The sequence below is a fragment of the Rhinatrema bivittatum genome, chromosome 2, assembly GCF_901001135.1.
Source record: "Rhinatrema bivittatum chromosome 2, aRhiBiv1.1, whole genome shotgun sequence".
Taxonomy (NCBI): Eukaryota; Metazoa; Chordata; class Amphibia; order Gymnophiona; family Rhinatrematidae; genus Rhinatrema; species Rhinatrema bivittatum.
Genome location: NC_042616.1, coordinates 578678226 through 578694135, shown reverse-complemented (window position 1 = coordinate 578694135; position 15910 = coordinate 578678226). Strand labels below are relative to the sequence as shown.

The following is a 15910-nucleotide window of genomic DNA, read 5'->3' as shown; positions in this document are numbered from 1 at the left end:
ATTTTTTGGAATTGATTTAATCACAGCTTGTTTTGCCCTACTGGGGACCAATCTTTCTGATAGCGAATGGTTGATCATGGTTGTGATTGTTAGAGTAATTACACTGTGTACTGTTTTCAGGGAACTTGCAAAGATTGGGTCCAGTGGATGAAGTTTTGTGATAATTTGGTAAATTTCAAGTTTAAATACTGTGCTGAATCTGTTCCATTTTGCTTGCCCATGTTTTTCTTCAGGTTCTTTCGTTAGTAAGCAGGTGGAGAATAGTGTGTTTATTGATTTTATCTAAGAAAGAAGTGGCATATTCCTTGCAGGAGTTCTTTGAAAAGTCGCCGTTATTTGAAATGCAGGAAGATGGGTCTTTGATTAAGTTTTTAACTGTTTTGAAGAGTAATTTGGAATTAAATATCTCACCATGAATCTGTTTAGTGTAATAGTCTTTTTTTGCTTTATTGATTTCCTCAAGGTATTTTGTTAATAGGGATTTGTAGATTTCTAGGGATTTCGTAGATTGGCATGTCCGCCATTGCTGTTCAGGTTTTCCCAGGGTTTGTTTAGTGTGTCTTAGCTCTTCACAATACCAAGATTTCTTTATATATATTCTAAAGTCAAAGATCACAGAATTAGCATAGCCCTGATTTCCTATTATTGTCCCTGCTCCTTCAAGAAAGCCATTAAAACCTGGGCAGGTGACTGCAGGAGCAGGGACAACTGCTGGGCTCAACTGCTTTTTAAACAAAATGAAAAGTGTATAAAACACTTAAATTACAAAGCGTTTAGCATATTTTTAGAGCTCCTCCTCCACTTTAGCCACAAAATGACCCCGCGTTATAAAGAACATTTTTTCAGATTATGACTTTTTTTTTTGTTAAGTTCTCTGCTAGCACGCTTCCTGGATTTCACTTGGATTTATCCCGTGAGCACCCCCACATAAAAATAGAAGTCTTAAAAATGGTCCGTGCCAGCTGGTATCAGTGATGAGGCAGCACAGGAAATGAGTAAGGAGAAACAATAAAATGGAAAAATGGGAAACCCCTACTCCCAGGATTTATACCCATGTTTATTTCCCATAGGCTATCCTGCCATCTGGTGGAAGTAGGAAATACATCGCCTTCAAACGCAGACTGGATGCCCAGATACAAAATAAAAAGGCCTCTGTACTAAAAGCATTAATATTCTGATTCATTTGAGGCTTTTATCTCTTTCTGGGTCTGATTTATTAAGTTTGTTTCCCATTGACACAGAAGGGAGAGAAGCGTTAGGAAACCAGGCCTTATGTAATACAGTATTTAGGGAGCCCAAACCAAGCGCATCTAGCACACATGCAGATGCACTAAAACTGAATGTCATTGCATATGCAAAACATATCACTAGTCTGATAATGACCTTTGTAATTATCCTGCTGTTTGCTTGCAGTGTGGTAACAGGAGCTAAGTTTAGTGAGGTCTCTCACAGTCAAAGATTTAGTACCTGGTCCAGGGCTTTAGTTAAATGCAAGTGCACTGACTGCACGGCAGGTTTGGCATGACAGAAATTTAACATGCGGTGTGCCTACCCCCACCCTACTCAATGGGGCCAATCAGACTTGGGTACACCATGGGGGCAGCCTGCACAAGCCCAGGGAGGGAAGAAAGGAAAGCAGTTGCCACTACTGTGGGGGTCCCTGCTTGGCAACCAGTGGTCCTAAAAGTGCATCTTGGAGGAGATGGCCCAGGGGCCAACAGGTGTCACCAGTGCCACCCAGGCAGTCCACCTGGGGAGAGGTAGGAGCAGCAGAGACTGCTGTCTGATCACAGGGGTGAGGTGGGATTTAATTGTTAATCTGAAAATTGTGTATTGCATATACACTTTTCTTTCCCTTCCCTTCATTGTGTCTCTTCTTTCTCCTTTCTTCATTGTCTGTATTCTTCCCTTACATTTCCCCCATCTGTCTTTTCTCCTCTCTTCCTTCTTTGTATTCTCGCACCCTTTCTTCTCTTAGATATTGCTTCTCAGCTCACTTTCCTCTTCCTGTTTCTCCTCAACTTTGCCTCATGATGCTGCCCTGTGTCTTGTCTCAATAGGATAGCTCCAACTAGAAATGGGTGCGCTATTTCTTTTTTTTATAAGCTAAACCCCCTTCAACCCACAATTTTGTTGGTAGAGGGACAGAAAAGGGAATTCCCATTTACTATATGTGTCTCAGTCTGTTGCTGTGATCAAATTAACTGATAACATCCCGATTCTCAAAAAAAGTGTGGCTTACTGCTTTCATCTTCAAGCCCAGGAACTGTCTACTGCAGAAATGAATTATTGAAATTTTGGAGCTTCTAATAGATTTCTCACAATTGGTGGCATATGCGGTAAATAGTTTACTACACACTTTTAAGGTGAATTTTAAAAACCTGGCACGCACCAAAATTAGAGGCTGCAAGAAGTTGGGCTTGCGCGTGCCGACCATATTTTAAAAAGTGCCCATAACCGCGTCTATATGCTGTGGCGTACACATCTCAAAGATTTCCAAAAAGGGGAAGGGTCTGGGCATTTCAGAGCCTGGCCTGTAAATACGTACGTGCCCTGGTGCGAGCTGAGGTCCCCTGCCCCGTAACTTTACTTCTGCAATGGATGATGTGTAAGTTATAAAATAAAAGAATCAAGCATTTCTGAGGGGTTTAAAGGGACTAGGATAACCGAGGAGAATGTAGGCTATCAAACCAGGGGGTGGGGGGTGGGTGGTTTGGAGGACCTATCTATTAACTGGGCAAACTGGTGGATAAACTGGTAAATTGGGAATGGCGTGGGTGTGAGCCCCTTTTAAAATCCCCTGACTTCTGCAGAAGAAGCGGGATTTGCATGCCCAAGCATGTGCCCACTTCTGCATGTGGGCACATGCTTGGGCACATGCATGTGCCCAAGCATGTGCCCAAGCATGTGCACACATGGCCAGGCTATTTTATAACATGTGTGCATATAAGGGCAAGTTATAAAATAGCCATGTCCCTGGGTGTGGACTGCTGCACACGTGCAAATGTGCGCCGGTTTGAAAGTTACTGTCTTTGTTTAACATTTTGTCACCTTGACTTCTGTAATCTCTTTTTTTTTCCTCTGGCCTTCTTATCATCCGCCTTGCAACCTGTTCAGTAAGCAGCAGCAAAAGTCATTTTCCTCTCCTGCAAATATGCACCTTTATTCCCCATTCATCAGCCAACCAAAGGTTTCCACTGGTTCTCTATCAGTTTGCTAATTCAATTCACCCTTCTCTCTTAACCCCTTTATTTTGGTATCCCCTCCTTACCCCAAACACATATATCTCAGCTTTTACATCTTGTTATGCCTCCTCTCACAGCCTGAAAACCTGGTTCTCTCTCCTCTCTGTCCCCTGGGTCACCTCATTTCATCTTCACCTTCTTACCTTCTCCGCCTCCCTAACAAATGCCAGATTGCTACAGAACGTTGGAGCTCCCAATGAGTCATAAGTAAAATCCGCTAGCTAATTTATCTGTTTCTTTCACTGTAACACATTCATACAAAAAAATCTCAGAACCAAAGCCTTTCTCACACCTCGTGCTCTCCGCCAGGCTTCCTGGAAGTTTTCTTTTCATTGCTTTATAACAGAACAGGTCTGTGTAGAAATAACACAAAATCCTGGTATAGAAAAATATGTAGAAATGTTATTGTACTTGAGCTATGGAACTCAGCCTTCCTAAGACAATATACTACCCTGCCTCTCGCACCACTTTCAAATCCCTCTGGAAGATAGACTTCTTCAGAAAGGTATTCCATGTACTAGCTACAGAAAATCTCTACCACCATTTCTCTGAGGCACCACCATACCATTCATGCACTGATGACTCCCTCTTATCTCTTGTATGTCTCCATTTCTATCCACTCACTATATACAGTATTCTGTTTGGAAGAGCTTTCAATCTAAGTGCTTCATGCACTTCATAATGTACTTACTCTAGTTGTTTGCAATGATCCCTCCGAGATGTGCAGGGGCCTGCCAATGCCAGTTACCTGCTGGGTGCGCTCCAGTTGTCTTGCAGTTTGAAACATATTGAGCCCCCATAGACTCACATGGTTTAAACTGCAAGATGGCTGAATAGCCAGGGTTTAGACTGTTGTCAGTGGTATCTTGCACATTTTACAGGGAACACTGGATAAAATATTTACTGTATCCCTATGTTGACTTACTTAGGTTTATATTCTATAATACTACATATACTGTCAATGCCATATAAAAATCTAATAATAATGTTTTCCCTCTCACAGTTGTTTTTAGACCTGCTAACAGGTCACAGAGCAGCACTGCATGCCAGTGAGAATATCAGGCTGCTCCTTTGACTGCAGGAGATTCAAGAGATGGGTTCCAGGATTCTGTCAGAGCAGACCATTCAGCCACCCTAGTTTTTGGAATATTCATAATAAACATGCTTGAAATATTTCTATGCACTGCCTCCATTGTATGCAAATGTGTGTCTCATGCAAATTTGTAAACCCTCATCTATTGGAGGGAGGCATAAAGATAGCTCCACCTTTCAGCTGTGTGATTTAGAATGATACTACTACCATAACTCAGTCAGCCACTTCTCGTTGTATAAACCAATGTATTCATGCTCTGTGCCAAAGAATGAATGGTTACATATCCTTTCCAAATGCAAGTCAGTAGAGAGAAGAAAATATGAGGGGTTTCTATGACATAGCGGATTTTCTATCAGTGACTGGTGTTATTGATTGCACACATGTGGCATTAAGGTCTCCAATGCAACAGGAAAGAGCCTATAGGAACAGGAAAGGTTTTCACTCAATTAATATGCAAGTCATTTTTAATGCCAAGGGCATAATCATAGACGTCTTGGCCAAATATCCAGAATCCTGCCATGATGCTTTCATTCTTGCAGAGTCTGGACTGGCAGAGGCCTTTGAGACAGGAGAAATAACAAGGGCTTGGGCTCCTAGGTAAGTCAGAGCTCCCAAATAAAAAAATTTAAGAACATGCCATACTGGGTCAGACCAAGGGTTCATCAAGCCCAGCATCCTGTTTCCAACAGTGGCCAATCCAGGCCATAAGAACCTGGCAAGTACCCAAAAACTAAATCTATTCCATGTTACTGTTGCTAGTAATAGCAGTGGCTATTTTCTAAGTCAACTTAATTAATAGCAGATAATGGACTTCTCCAAGAACTTATCCAATCCTTTTTTAAACAAAGCTATACTAACTGCACTAACCACATCCTCTGGCAACAAATTCCAGAGTTTAATTGTGCGTTGAGTAAAAAAGAACTTTTTTCCGATTAGTTTTAAATGTGCCACATGCTAACTTCATGGAGTGCCCCCTAGTCTTTCTATTATCCGAAAGAGTAAATAACTGATTCACATCTACCCGTTCTAGACCTATCATGATTTTAAACACCTCTATCATATCCCCCCTCAGCCGCACCTTGAGTACTGTGTACAATTCTGGTCAGCACATCTTAAAAAAGATATAGTTGCGATGGAGAAGGTAAAGAGAAGGGCAACCAAAATGATAAAGGGGATGAAACAGCTCCTCATCAAGGAAAGGCTAAAGTGGTTAGGGCTGTTCAGCTTGGAGAAGAGACGGCTGAGGGGGGATATGATAGAGGCTTTTAAAATCATGAGAGGTCTAGAACGGATAAATGTGAATCGGTTATTTACTCTTTTGGATAATAGAAGGACTAGGGGGCACTCCATGAAGTTAGCAAATAGCACATTTAAAACTAATTGGAGAAAATTCTTTTTCACTCAACGCACAATTTAACTCTGGAATTTGTTGCCAGAGGATGTGGTTAGTGCAGTTAGTGTAGCTGGGTTTAAAAAAGGTTTAGATAAGTGTTATGATTCCTGCCCGTGGAGCTTCTCTCCACGAGCAGGCCTCTCACCTTCAGGCCGTCGCCTTGCCATCCCGCAGCGGGGAGCCGCTGAGCCTGCCGCTCCACCCCGGTCTAAGTCGCATTGGCCTTCACCCATGTGGTCTGGAGACCGCCAGGCGTCTGCCGCCCTTCCGCGGCTGGAGGTACGCCGCTGCTGCCCTTCCTTCGTGGCGGGGAGCCACTGCCGGGGTCCTTCCTCGGCAGGGTGGCTGCCCTTGCCAGGGCCTACCCTTCTGCCATCTTTGTCGTGCCTTCATGCAGCCTGGAGGCTGCCCCTGATGCCTCTGTGCTTCTGTGCGGCTGGGCGCCGCTGTCCGAGGTCCTGCTCTTCAGGCTCTGCTCTTCTGAGAATTTAAAGGGCTAGTAGCAGGAAGTGCTCCTGGCCCCACCGGTTTCCAGCTGGTCTTCATTTCCTGCTTCAGCCCTATTTAAGAGCCCTGCCTGACTTCTTCCAGTGCCTTCGGATCGAGTCTCACAGTCGTCTGTGCTCCTTCGTCAGTCTAGCTCTTCCGTGGTCTTCTTTTGTTTAGATGGCTTCCTGTTCAGTGTCTTGTCCCTAGTCTTGTCCTCCATTGGAGCTCCTTCTTTGCTTCTTGATGTTCCATGTTCTGATGTTCTGAGGTCCTGTTCTTCATTGTTGCGTCAAGTCCAGATGTCCTGATGTCGCACGCCCTGATGTTCCAGTTCCTGATGTTTCAAGGTCCCACTCCTCTGTCACCTGTTCCAAGTCCTTGTCTGAGTCTTCCTAGCACTCAGAGTTGCTTCAAGCCTCTTGACCTTCTAGCTCCTCGAGGTATCCAGATGGCCATCCTGAAGGTAGTTCCATTCTGTCCGGATCCTGTTTCCGGTCATTGGAGCCTCGTCGGGTCGGGTTCCCAACCTGCGCTTGTCCCGCTCTCCGCGTGGTTCGCAACCAGCCTTTTAGGTTGTGTAGGGCGCACAGTGGGACAGGGTAGTCTGCATCAGGCCATGGGGTCCGCCCGTGTCGGTGGGCTGGGTAGGGCACCCTGAGAGACAGTGCCATTGTCTGTACCTTTCCAGCTCATCGTTTACGTCCAGAGTCTTCCAAGGTCTTCATCCAGAGTCTTCTAAGTTCTATGTCTGCGTCCAGAGTCTTCCATGTTCCAAGGACTCCGTCTGCCCTCGTCCTCTGTCCGGCCTGCCGCCTCTTGCCGTAACCTGCAGCAGGTCCGAAAGGGCTTGGAATGGTCGGAGGACTGTTCACTGATCAACATTGTGTTTGGTCATCCTGAGGCATGCAGGTCCGGTAGAGGGCAGACCTTCAGCTTCCTTGACTCCGCTTCCGCCATGTCCTGTTCCTTGCTACCCATGCTCGCACCAGCTCACCTCCCGCAGTGTGTCTTGGGGCTCCTCCCTGAGTCATGCCGTGGCCCAAGGGCTCACACCACCTGCTTAAGAGATGACCGCGCCCCTGTGCCTATAACAGTATCCAAAGGCCTCCACGCCCTCGGGTCATAACAGCTGCCGGAGACTGTGCTCGTAACAATAAGTTCATGGAGGAGAAGCCCATTAACTGCTTTTAATCAAGTTATCTTAGAGAATAGCCACTGCTATTACTGGCATCAGTAGCATTGGACCTACTTAGTGTTTGGATACTTGCCAGGTACTTGTAGCCTGTATTGGCCACTGTTGGAAACAAGATGCTGGGTTTGATAGACTCTTGGTCTGACCCAGTATGTCAACTTCTTATGTTCTTATGTTCCTTTTTACATGGCAAAGTGAGTGGCAGTGATAGATAACATTCATGGTTTTCGCTTATTATTATGAAGCCCCCGCCCCCCCCCCCCCAAGTAACCATATATTGTTATATAGTTTTGCCAAAACCTAACTGCATTACAAGTAACCTATGCTTTACAGAGTCCTCACCTAAAAGTCAGCTGATATGTAATATGTCTCAAATAGTTATGCCTGGATGATTTTCTTCTATATTGCAATGTGTGGCTCTTTGGAGGTGTACAATGCCCTGTACCATTTATGTCTACTGAGTGGACACAGATCCCAACTGCACGGAAAATATTTAGCTGCTTGCCATGGATTTTGTAAAGCTGGGGTGGGTATCTTTTTTGTCATGTGGTGAGAGAGTGTGTTTAAATAAAGTCCTCTCATGTAAACTCTCTCTCACTTAACAGGTTGTGCACTTACAGATTTACTTATGCCCTGTGCACTGTCGAGCTGCACTGTCGAGCTTTACTCAGGAGATAGGTACTGCATGGCTGAGAAAAAGGAAAACACTTTATGGATGATAGTGGTAGTAAAAGTGTCTGCATGTAGTACCATAGCATGGAGTTGAAAAATTGTGAATGTGGGTAGATATGTTCTCATGTTCAGGTTTTATTTCCAGCATCCAGGCTGGGCCATCCTTCCTACTATTTCCTTATATTCCCTGTGCTGACCCCACCCTCAGCTCTCTGGTAGCTTTAAGAATGTACAAGTTGTTGTCAAGTGGGTGATTAGCCATGTGCATTATTCTGTTCCATGGCTTGGCCATAGATTCGTGTCTCCCAGTTCGTGAGGACTATCTGAGACATGTGTGGTGAATTGTTGTACTAGCTTTAAGTCTGGTGAGATGTGCAGAGATAGTATGTACCATGAACTATTCCAGTGTACTTGTAGTGGTTGTTTGGACTCTCATAAGCATGTCTTCTCTCTTCTTCCATAGGAAATCTCTTCACCTCAACTTTTCTACAAGCTGACTCCACACTTCTTTCATAGTGATCATCCTTTTGTTCTGATCCTTGCACAAGGTTTCGAGAGGATGGGACACATATCTAAGTGCTGGACACATCATCCTCAAATGTATGACTTTTAACATGGCTGTATATGTGAATGTTGGTCAGTGAACAATGGCAAATAAAGAGGCAACCCAAGGTACTTTGTTAACAAGAATATTTATATTATATTAACAAAAGTACAAAAACTATTTTCAGTATCAACTTGGGCCTACACCATTTAGCAAACAGTGGCTCTTAGGTGGCAAAGAGATGGGCCACAAGTTGTTGCACAGAGCTCCTGAGGGCCCGTATCTCTGCCCTCAAAACCCGCACATCTCTGTGTAGGGATCTGTGCTGGCACTTCCATCCCATGTGCTCATGGACAAGCATGGAATGTGCACACTGCAGATGCCGGAGTTCCTCCAGGGCCTGCTCCAGCTGTCTTCTCTGGGTGACCAGGAGTCTTCTTGTGAAGGCCATGACCTTTGATGGGGTTGGCCCTCTTGAGGGAATTGGCACCTTGCCCTTCTTCCCTCCTTTCCCCTTCCTGGCATGGTGGCTGCTGCTATCTCCCTCCCTCCTCCTGAGCTGGTGTACCATTTTCTGAAAAATATGGAACCCCCCCAATAAAAAAAACACACATTATAATCCCTTGCATACAGTGTTGCACAGACCAAACATGAGTTCAAGAGTACACATGTCATTAGAATCTAGACACACTCATAATGTCTTCTAACATCTTAGCAACATGAGGAAAGAAAATTACAGGAACCCTCAATATGCAAACCAAGTCATAATTGTCATGGTTTGCACATACACTATGAATAAGCATAGGTTTGACCTAACAGTAATTAAACAAGGAAGCTCATTAGTCAGTACAATGCACATGATAGTTAACCTGCACAGTAACCTGAAGAAATGAGTAAAAGCAGCAAATAAATCTACACACTGCATATATATATTTAACCATGGGTCATTAGTGATGCATACTAAAAAGCTTAGCAGCTTACAGGTAAAGTCTCATGCTGCTTGCTCAATTCCTGCTACAAATAACATTGTCATAGCCAGGGCCAGTGCAAGGGTATGTAACGTCCTAGGGAGATCAATGTAACACCGCCGCCCCCCCCCCCCCCCCTATCCTACCCTGAGTTGAATGTGCCCTCTGACAGTGTTAGATATATAGAGTTATGGTCACCCTCTTACAGTTCTCTCTCTCTCTATCGTTGCACAAGCCTAGTGAGCACTCCGTGACTGTAGTCTCCCCTTCTTTCACATTATGAAAATGGCATCCTTGTGTACTCTGGTGGCACCCTGCCCACTGACACTGCCCTAGGCGACTACCTAGTCCCATCTAATGGTTGTGCCAGCCCTAGTCATAGGTACTGTAGTGAAGAAGATAAGTCTGATGGGTCTATAAGCTGAAGTCAGAATGACAAAAAGGCGAAAACAGTCTGGCACGATATGTCTTTACTGCCACGAGAAATGAAATTGCAAGGAAGTGGAAATCCTCACAGATACCTTCCCTTTAAGATGTGCAACAAAAGGTAGAGAAATATATATATATTATCTGAGATCTCTGTTTATAAAAACAAATCAACACATAAGTTTGATAAAGTGTGGATGGTTTATAAAGGCTGGAAGAGAACAGCATCAAGAGTTGATCGTTAAAAGTAAGGGGTAACCTAATAAGTTAGAGAAATACTCAACTCATGACAATTTAGATAGCTACATCTAGACGTCCCATTGGCAAGCAAAGCGGGGATGGGGGGGGGGGGGATAGTAGAGGGCAGAGGCTGTTAAAATCTTTAGAATTGTCATAATTGGGTGAGTATGCTTAACATGCATGTACCTTGCGATTATATGGTACTTGGTTGGTATAGAATGCTGTTCCTTTGTGGCGAGATGAAAGTTACAGTACTTGCACTTAATATAAGTGATAAGTTGTATAAAATGCCAGACACGGAGTTCTTTGTTTGAGATTGCCTTGCTAGTGCATGTATGTAAAGTGAGCAATAAAATTTTACATGAAAAAAAAGGATGACAAAAAGGAGCCAAATAAAAAAATGTGTGAAATAACCTGCCCATATTATGAGAGTAGCAAATAGGACACGTATATCTCTAACTAGTATGTTGTATGATCAGGCCTGGTCTGTATGGGTGTTAGGAAGATACTGCAATGCAATTAGATCTTCCAAAATGAAGTCTTCATATGGCAAGATTTCGTTTTCTGCTAGCAACCATATTGAAGCATGTGAACACTTACCCTCCTAAGCTTCCAGCTCATCTCTGATTTGCTGGATTAGGCCAGGCTCCTGCCTCTGAATCTGCCAGAACTTTGCTTTTAATTGTTCCGTATTCTGGGGGTACATGTTTGCCTGGAGGAAACAATATTATATGAGCTTTATGTTATGGGCAAAATTATTTATCACATTCAACATTTCCAGAACACCTCTAAATATAACTTTCCATTCCTATACTCCCTCATGTAGCTTCTTTTTCTTCTCTTACAGAACTGGCAAACAATCCACCTCTGCAAACCTCCTCAATATAACCCCTGGCAACAGGAAGTCTTACCACTCAGCATTACCCTCCTGAGATAAAGACAATCACCCTGTAAATCATTGTAAACAATACACTCCTTGGAAGAAAGATTTTTACAGTCGGTATGTTACATATACACACGTACATAAATACATAGATTCTTACATATTAAAAGTCCTTCGGATAATAGCTCACAGAGTTGTCCTCCCATGCAAGTTTCCCCTGGTTGGGGCTGGAGGATACAAGACATCCTGTTTGAGGAAGAATGAGATTATTTAGCCTCTCCTTATTTTCCTCAAAAATGTGGCACCTGCTTTTAGCAGCCATTTTGGATTATGACTGAGCTGCCAAAAGAGGGCATGATTTCGTGCAAAGGCTGTACCATGTGATTACTATAGTATCCAGCTAGGTGGTGATTATCATTACTTATCCGAGATTCGGGCCGATACAGTAAAAAACGCGGGAGAGCGGGCGAGCGCCCGACCTCCCAGCGCGCGCACAGAACACTCTCCTGTGCGCGCGATACAGTAAGTTAATTTATTTAAATTAGGCCCGGCGGTAAAAAGAGGCGCTAGGGACACTAGCGCGTCCCTAGCGCCTCTTTTTGGACAGAAGCGGCGGCCGTCAGCAGGTTTGACAGCCGACGCTCAATTTTGCTGGCATCGGTTCTCGAGCCCGCTGACAGCACAGGCTCGGAAACCGGATGCCGGCAAAATTGAGCGTCCAGTTTTCAGCCCGACAGCCACAGGCTGAAAAGTGCTGAAAAGAATAAGACCGCTTTTCCACGCCCAAGATTTCAGAACAATTGTACAAGCAATCATTTTCTCAAAATTAGACTATTGTAACACCATCCTACTTGGTCTTCCTTCCTCTTACACCAAACCACTTCAGATGGTGCAAAATGCAGCTGCTCGAATACTGACAAATACTAGGAGAAGGGATCACATAACCCCTATCCTAAAGGACCTTCACTGGTTACCCATCCATTTCAGAATAATATACAAGACCATACTCACCACATACAAAAACATCCATCAACTGGCTCCTATCGACCTTCAGATCCCTCTCCGACTACATAAATCATCAAGACCGACAAGAGATGCATACAAGGGATCGTTTCAGGTACCGCCTTCCAAAACTACCAGACTCATCACGTTAAGAGATCGGGCCTTCTCTACAGCCAGTCCACCCTTATGGAACTCCATCCCCCCAGATCTTAGACTGGAACCCTGCCTCTCAACCTTCAAGAAAAGACTAAAGACCTGGTTGTTCACACAAGCATTCTCAGACTCCATCTGATTCAACACCCCAACCTCAACCCCCATTGTCATTTACACTATTGTTAGCTATCTCTACTAGCGTTAGCCATTATTAATTAATAACTGTCCTTTCTCTTCCTTCTTCACCAAGTTCTAGCTACCCTGTTACATGTAACTGCCTTTTCCGCACCAATGTTCTAGTTTATGTTTATTATGCACTCTCGTTTTATGTGAACCAGCATGATGTGACTGCTGTCTTGAATGCCGGTATATAAAAATCCGAAATAAATAAATAATAAATAAATTATTATTATTTTTTTTTTTTTACTTTTTTTACTCTTCTGGACCTCCGACTTAATATCGCTATGATATTAAGTCAGAGGGTGCACAGAAAAGTAGTTTTTACTGCTTTTCTGTGCACTTTCCTGGTGCTGGAAGAAATTAGCGCCGACCCAAAGGTCGGCGCTAATTTCTGAAAGTAAAATGTGCGGCTTGGCTGCACATTTTTCTTTCTGAATCGCGCGCGCATACCTAATAGGGCCGTCAACATGCATTTGCATGTTGAGGGCGCTAGTAGGTGCCGTGGGTTGGACGCGCGTTTTCCTCCCCTTACTGAATAAGGGGTAAGGGTAAACGTGCATCCAAGAGCAGGCTAACAGTGCGCTCCATCGGAGCACACTGTACTGTATCGGCCTGTATGTAAGGTATCCACCTAAGTAACAATATTTGTAGTTTTCCGGATACCTTAGATATGTGGCTCTGTAGCGATATTTGCACTTATATGGATATCTATGTTATCTGGAGAACTACAAATATCGCTACCGAACTGCACATCTAAGGTATCCGGATAAGAAACGATATTCATATATAGAATTACCCGTCTTTATTTCTAGCTGGATATTCCCATATATTTATACGTAGACGGACAACTTTTTCTGGTTTGATAATTCCATCTCTTTTTTGACCGTTTATAATTAGTTGACTAGTTTGACGTTAACTGGCTTATTGAATATTGACCTATATGGGTTCTGTTAATACCTAGGAAGGCCAAGAAATATTTCAGACACAACTACCAGGAAAATTTGTCAAGACGCAAAGAAAAGCCCACAAGCAACTTCTACTGAAATACAGGCTTCTCTAAAACAAAGTAGTGTGGGTGTTTCAGCATGCACAATAAGGAGATACTTGAACAAAAATGGGCTGCATGGAAAAGTTGCCAAAAAAAAGCCATTGCTGCACCAAACGCCACAAAATAGCCCACTTACAATATGCCACAGTACCTGGGTAATTGCAGGTTCTTGTGGCCTGGTTTGGCCTCTGTTGGAAACAGGATGCTGTGCTTGATGGACCCTTGGTCTGACCCAGCATGGAAATTTCTTATGTTCTTAGAGAAGCCTTAAAACTTCTGAAACAAAATTATTTGGAGTGATGAGACCAAAATTTAACTTTATGTTCACAACCATAAATGCTATGATGAGCACACAATCTCTACCATGAATCATGGAGGTGGATCTCTACTGTTTTGTGTGAGCTATAGTGGCACAGGGAATTTAGTCAAACTTGATGGCAGAATGAATGCAGCATCTTATCAGAAAATACTGGAGGAGAACTTGCATTCATCAGCCATGAAGCTGCACATGGGCACACTCTAATATGACAATGATCCGAAACATAAGGCCAAGTCAACCCTTCAGCGGGTACAGCAGAAGAAAGTGAAGGTTCTGGAGTGGCCATCACAGTCTCCTGACCCCAACATCATTGAGTCACTTTGGGGAGAACTAAAACATGCAGTTCATGTTAGACAACCAAAGAATTTACAAGATCTAGAGGCTTTTTGCCAAGAGGAATGGGCAGCTTTACCACATTCACAACTATCACAAAAGACTGCAATGCAAAAGGGGGCAATATATGATATTAAGAAGTAAGAGTATGTAAAGTTTTGAACAGGACCATTTTATTATTTCCCTTATTGTTATAGTTTAATGATTGTGCTATTCTTTTTTTATTTTATTGAATTTCACAAAACCATTACAAGCATTTATACATCTTGACTTGAAATGCAGAGAAAGTAATTACACTTCGAATGTTCTGATCAGATCAAACTCTGAATTTTAATACAGAAGAAAAGATAAAAATAGAATTCTTTCTCTTAATTAGTCCTCAAAATTGGGGCCTCTACCCCTCTGCACAGTAAGCTAAACAGCATTAATCAAAAAGAAAACCTACAGTCTAATATGAAGGGCATTTAAATACTTCATTCGGGATTGGTACCTATAGCAAGGCTATTCTGTCCTAATTGGTAAGGAAAAAAGGGGACAATTACCAAAGGGGTAATTTTATTTGACAAAAATGGAGAGAGCTGGTTGGGAGTGAAGAAAAAGTATGTAGTATCTTGATACTTTACTACACACTTACAAGGGAATTTAAGTAAATATAATGCTCCTAACTCAGTCACTCTAGGCTTTAATTGTTGTGGAGCGCTAGGAGAGCGGTCCCACTTACCAAGAGATGTGTGTTCTTGGGCCACGGCTCGACCCCAGAGGAACTCCGAAGAGGTGCCGCGGTAGGCAAGGCATGCCAGAGCATGGGCTGGACAGGAGCGAGGCTGGACAGAAGACTGGAGATACTGACCCTCCTCCGGACCTGCACACTTCGGAAGACAAACAACGCAATGATGGTCTTATGAACAGTCCTCCAACTGTTCCAAGCCCTTTCGGACGTGCCGCAGGGTACGGCAAGAAGCGGCAGGCCGGATGGAGGCCAGGGCAGCGAAGACCAGAACATGAAGATTCAGACAAGACTCAGGGACGAGGTACTTGGATGCACAGATGTAGACTTCAGGAACGAGGTACTAGGATGCACAGACGTAGACTCAGGAATAGACAAAGACTCAGGAACGAGGTACAAGGCTTGCATCATGAAGCGCCCTACTCAGCTCACCCGTGGGGCTGGTCGCGGACCACGACATGGCTTGCCGCAGGGTACCAGGCTTTCAGAAGACTCAGGAACGAGGTACAAGGCTTGCATCATGAAGTGCCCTACTCAGCCCGCCCGTGGGGCAAGTCACGGACCACGATATGGCTTGCCGCGGGGTACTAGGCTTTCAGAAGACTCAGGAACGAGGTACTTGGCTTTCAGAAGATTCAGGAACGAGGTACAAGGCTGGCATCATGAAGCGCCCTACTCAGCCCACCCGTGGGGCTGGTCGTGGACCACGACATGGCTTGCCAGGGTTTCAGGACAACTGAAGAGGAACACGGACAACAGGATCAGGAGAAACAACATCTGGACTGGAACACGGATACTGGATCAAAAGATAGACCTTAGACTTGGAACACGAACAACAGGCAGACATCTGGACTGGAACGTAGCTTACAGGAACAGCAGGTGGACATCTGGACAAGACGAAGAGCTCCAACGAAGAACAGGAAACACAGGACCTTGAAGAAGTGCTGGAACAAGGTTGACTCCTGGAGCAAAGGTCAGCAGGATCCCAGGAGTGACCAACTCC

General features: G+C 44.0%; 1 long non-coding RNA gene across 1 annotated transcript; it reads right to left on the bottom strand.

Moving 5' to 3' along the window:
- Positions 1 to 8818: 8818 nt before the first annotated feature.
- On the bottom strand, positions 8819 to 13743 carry LOC115086217. Its single transcript, XR_003855164.1, has 3 exons — positions 13680 to 13743; positions 10863 to 10974; positions 8819 to 9202 (listed from the first exon to the last, which is right to left on the bottom strand). It is a non-coding gene; the product is annotated as an uncharacterized LOC115086217 (long non-coding RNA).
- Between the last annotated feature and the right edge of the window lie 2167 nt (positions 13744 to 15910).